Below are 5,499 nucleotides of genomic sequence, written 5' to 3'. Positions count from 1 at the left end.
CATGGTCTTGAGAGTGAAGGCAGGAGGATCCATTAAGAAAATGTTACTGGGCTGGAGAGATGATTCAGTGGTTAAAAGCACCAGTTACTCTTGCAGAGGACTCAGGTTAAGTTCCCAGCACCCACATGGCAGAGAACAACCATTTGTAATTCCAGTTCCAGGGGATCCAATGCCCTCTTCTGACCTCTTCAGGCACTCAAATATGTACACTCATACATATAAAATAAAAACAATAATTTTTAAAAAAAGAATGTTATACTGATTTAGAGAAGAATTGGTGGGATTTATAGTAGTGACCAGAACAAAATGGAAGAAGCAATTCCAGGTGATCCTACAGAGGAAGATTTGATTGAGACTGGTCAGGTGATATTAAGTATTAAGATAAATCGAGAGGAGCTCAAAGAGGATGCCACTTAGAGAAACAGACAACAAAAGTGATGTCCTTAGGGAACTGATGACTTCATTGATGCTTTCCAGAAGAAAACAGTTAGCTGGGAATGAACAATGTAGGATAATTAACATCAAAGCTAAAACTGTAGATTTTGAAACCATCTAAAATGAGCATGAAAGAACTGAATGAATTGAACTCCCAGAGCTAGAGGCAGACAGCAAGAGCCAGGACACCACCACAGAGGCAGAGCGGTGAACATGGCTGTGTGAGTTAGACCTCTGCCTCACAAGAGGAATCATTGCACCACAGAAATTCAGTCAGATAGGATAAAAATCCCCAAGTAAGAAAGGTATAAAGAAGAAAAATCTTAGAGGAAACTAAGATAATGTTTAATAAAATAAATCTTGAAGTTAGCAGTTTCAGAATAAAAGAATGCATTTAAAGAAATCAATATCAAGATTCACTGAAATTGGAAAAAAGATCAAGAAAAAAAATCTAAGGGGTTATTTCAAAATGTAAAAGTTACACAAAAAAAGAGTAGCAGACACTGAAGTACACTGGGGACAAAAATTAACTCTATGGGCCTTATTAATTATAAGATTATTAGGATGGGGACAGTAAGGAGAGGTGCAGATATGGAAGAGAATCTAAATACCATCAAAATACATTGTATGAAAAATCACAAAACCAAAAAAAAAGTTAAATAAATAAAAGAATAGATAATAATGGAGGAAATAAGATAGGGTCATAGGGAGGGGCTAGAGGGGGGAATGCCCCAAAATATGATCAAAATACATTGTATGAATTCTAGAATCAATAAAAATGATATTTTTAAAGAGTGGTAGAAATAGAACAAGGGAAAACGGGGAAGATGTTCATTCATAGGATTATGATATTAAGCAAATTATGAATCCAGAAAGAAAATAGAGGTGCAATGATCAAAGGATTTGATAAAAAAAAAATTCTAGAATTCAAGATATTAAATTTCAGACTGAAGGTCCACCAAGCACCTAGTTCAAGAGATATCAAAAGGCACAGTATTAAGGTATTTTATTGAAACGGAACCCAGGCAGACCTGTAATCCCAACACTAGGGAGGCTAAGATAGAAGGACCACAGGTTTAAGACCAGTCAAGGCTATGCAATGAGACTCTGTCTCAAAAAGAAGAGGCAACTGTGGCCGCTGGGTCTCTTGTTTCATCAGGTAAGATTCCTCTACTGCAAAGATGGTCAATGTACCTAAAACCCGAAGGACTTTCTTTAAGAAGTGTGGCAAGCATCAGTCTCACAAAAGTGACCCAGTTTAAGAAAGGCAAGGATTCTCTGTGTGCCCAAGGAAAACGGCGCTATGACCCGAAGCAGAGTGGCTATGGTGGGCAAAGCCAATTCTCCGAAGAAGGCCAAACCCACAAAGATTGTGCTGAGGTTTGAGTGTGTTGAGCCCAACTACAGGTCCAAGAGGATGTTGGTCATCAAGAGGTAGGTGCAAGCATTTTGAACTGGGAAGAGATAAGAAGAGAAAGTGATCCAGTCTAAAATTCCTGTATTCCTGTATTGTTTGAGGAAAACACCGAATGAAGCAGTAGAAAAATTCTGTCGGAAAATAAAATAGTGATGTTTTGTTTCAATTTTTAAAAAAAAAGAAGAGAGACCCGGCCGCCGCGGCTCGTCATGGTGGCCCTCAGCAAGTCCATCCCGCACAACTGCTACGAGATCGGCCACACTTGGCACACTTCCTGCCGGGTCTCGGTCCTGCAGATCTCTTGGGGAGCCCTGGAGGAGTCCCTGAAGATCTATGCCCCCCTGTACCTGATTGCAGCAATTCTCCGGAAACGAAAATTAGAGTATTATTTATACAAACTATTTCCTGAAATCCTGCAATCCGCTTCATTTTTGACTGCTAATGGGGCCGTGTTTACTACTTTCTTTTGCATTTTAAGGAAGATACTTGGAAATTTCTACTCATGCACCCCTGGCTTTGGTGCTGCTTTACCAGCCTCGTATGCAGCCATTCTAATCGAAAGAAAAAGCAGGAGAGGGCTGCTCACAATTTGTATGGCCAATTCGGCCACTGAAACACTGTTTAGAATCTAGGGTGTTGCAAGAGGAACCATCACAACGTTAAGAAATGGAGAAGTCCTTCTGTTCTGCATAACAGCGGCCATGTACATGTTCTATTTCAGGTGCAAAGACGGCTTGAAAGGATTTACATTTTCTGCACTTAGATTCATGGTAGGCAAGGAAGAAATTCCCTCACATTCTAACTCGCCAGAAACAGCATATGCGAAAGTGGAACCAAGGAGGGAGAAACACAAGGGGAAGCCCGGAGGAATGAAGCTAATGACTCTAGTTAGGACACCTTCGGATTCCATAAGCAAACATGGACCAAGGCATAGATGCTGCAAACATTATGAAGATAATTGCATCTCTTACTGCATTAAAGGCTTCATCAGAATGTTCACCGTGGGCTACCTGATCCAGTCCTGTCTCAGAGTCCCCTCCGCATTCCGGCATCAGTTCACAGAGCCTTCCCGGCTGCTTTCTCTCTTCTACAACAAAGAGAACTTCCAGTTGGGCGAGTTTCTTGGCTCTTTTGTTAGTATATACAAGGGGACCACTTGCTTCCTGAGGTGGATTAGAAACCTGGATGATGAACTGCATGCTATTGTGGCTGGATTTTATGCAGGCGTATGAATGATGTTTTACAAAAGCACAACAATTTCCATGTATTTAGCTTCCAAATTAGTGGAGACCGTGTATTTCAAAGGCATTGAAGCAGGAAAGATCCCCTATTTTCCTCAGGCAGACACCATCATCTATTCCATTTCTACAGCAATTCGTGTCCATGCAGCTGTTATGGAAGTCCAGAACTTGCCACCCTCCTACTGAAAGTTCCTTTTCAGGCTCACCAAGGGCAGATTTGCACTCATGAACAGAAAAGCCCTGGATGTATTTGGTACTGGTGCCATCTAAAGAATTTCATGATTTCTGAGCTCCTTGACATCTGAGCATGGATATAAAGTCATCAGGTAGATTTCAATGGTAATGTTTTTCACATCTACTAATTATTATTTTTTTAATTATTTATTTCATAACCAAATGATTAGAAGAGGCATTTCATTACAACAGCATTGACATATTTAATAACAATTTCCAGAGCTAAGATGCTTCTCTTTCAAAATTGGCTGCATGATTTCATCCCCAGACTGGAGCCAAGACACACAGTTGTAACACCAGTTGCCCATAGAGTTTTCTTGAAGATGGCTATAATTTAATTGATTGACTATGCGTTTTACCACTTTATCCTGAAGAGTTAATTATGTTGCACACAAAGAAGGGCCCAAGCTCGAACTTCAGTGTTACTTCAATCAGAGGTGTATTTTCTTTCTTTTTCATACCAATCAGAAATCCAGAAGCTTTTTAGAAAGGTATTGCTTAATAATTAAGCTTCCTCTCTAGCCAGAATCTGATTCTGGATCACATAGTATTGACATTATGATATATTATTGATTAAATGATGCCACAAAGAATATTGTATAATCTATGTAGAAATATATTAATAAGAGTACACTTAAAATTACTTTAAAAGATGTCTTTAGTTCATTCCATTATAATTCTTGGTCAAAGCTGAGAATGCTTCTACATTTTAGGATTTACAAAGGATCACAGGTACATGGATATGGTCTGTGTTTTTTAAACTTTTAGATGGGTATCTGTAGCTATGGGATGCTGTAGATCTGGAGGAATCTTCATAGGTGTTGCTGAGTTAGTGTGGCACAGTGTGGAGACAGGGGCTGTTCTTACTTCAGGGATTTGGAGGTGGTTTTTTATTATTTGAGTGAACACCCTGGTGGTGCCCATAGTCTTTTGTTCAATGGACAACATGGTCTATCTCCATGACCACTTGGGCTGTTTGGCAGCCCAGTGACCTTATATAGTAGTGGCAGGTTAGGAATAAATGGAAACTGACATATCTGATACAGTTGAAATGTATGTTTCAGGGTTTTATGGTAGCATTACACTTGAATATTTTTGAGCAAATATTTAAAAGCAAATCTTTGAAACCTATAGGCATAATACCAAGGACTGAACTCCATAGCTCTGTTTGTATGTCATTGGTATTTTAGAAGGGATTAAAACCTATAGGACAAAATAAGTTTGGGCTAGTTTGACAATTTGTACCCTCTCTAATGTTTCACTTAAATAATGGATGTTTTACAATTTGAAGGCCAGCCTGGTCTATATAGTGAGTTCCAGGACAGCTGTGGCTACAGGGAGACCCTGTCTCAAAAAGACCAAAAAAAATAAATAAATAGAAATAAATGAATATAAATAAAAAGCATGGTATTGGTACAAAAACAGAGATGTAGATCAATAGAGAAAAAGGGAATCTCAATCATGAGTGATTGTAATTACAGCTCTCTGAATTTTGACAAAGATGCCAAAAACTACACGTGAGGGAAAGACAGAATCTTTAACAAGGTACTGGGAAAAGGAAGAAGAATGAAATTGGAACTATAGCTATCACCCACCCTGAACAGAAGTCAACTTGAAATGTATCAGAGACTTCAGTGTGATACCTGAAACTCTAAAACTGCTAGATGAAAACTTATTTTTTTTTTTAAAAAAAAAAAAAAAAAAAAAGACTTATTCAGGTAAGTGAGAGTTGAAAATTTTATTTCCATGGCATACTCCTCTGATCCACTTCATGACATACCTTAGTCAACTGTGGGAATAAGCAAAAAAAGAAATGTGTGGAATTCAAAAAATAAAATCTGATTCCAACAAGCAGAAGCAGCCAGCAGTGCTGGTGCACACCTTTAGTCCCAGTACTACAGAGGCAGAGGCAGATTGCTGTGAGATGGAGACCAGTCTGGTCAACATAGCAAGTTAAAGGCCAGCTAGGGCTACAGGGAATACCTGCCTCAAAAAGACCTAAAAAAGGAAGAAAAGAAAGCAGAAGGCAATGGCCTTCTATAGAAGCTTAGTATCTACTTCAATTTTTGTTGAATAGAAGCACTTGTCTACAGACTTGCTCACAGCCCTCTGTTTATTCTCATTTTTCTTCTCCTTCGAGTACTGTAAAACTATGGTACATTCAATTGTTCA

At 38.9% G+C, this 5,499-nt stretch overlaps 1 pseudogene; it reads left to right on the top strand.

Moving 5' to 3' along the window:
- Positions 1-2,061: 2,061 nt before the first annotated feature.
- On the top strand, positions 2,062-3,372 carry LOC103737543 (annotated as a pseudogene).
- The last annotated feature ends 2,127 nt before the right edge of the window (positions 3,373-5,499 follow it).

The sequence above is a fragment of the Nannospalax galili genome, unplaced genomic scaffold (genome assembly GCF_000622305.1).
Source record: "Nannospalax galili isolate Female #2095 unplaced genomic scaffold, S.galili_v1.0 scaffold171, whole genome shotgun sequence".
Classification (NCBI taxonomy): Eukaryota; Metazoa; Chordata; class Mammalia; order Rodentia; family Spalacidae; genus Nannospalax; species Nannospalax galili.
Note: the sequence above shows the minus strand (reverse complement) of the source record. Positions and strands in the feature narration are given on the sequence as shown.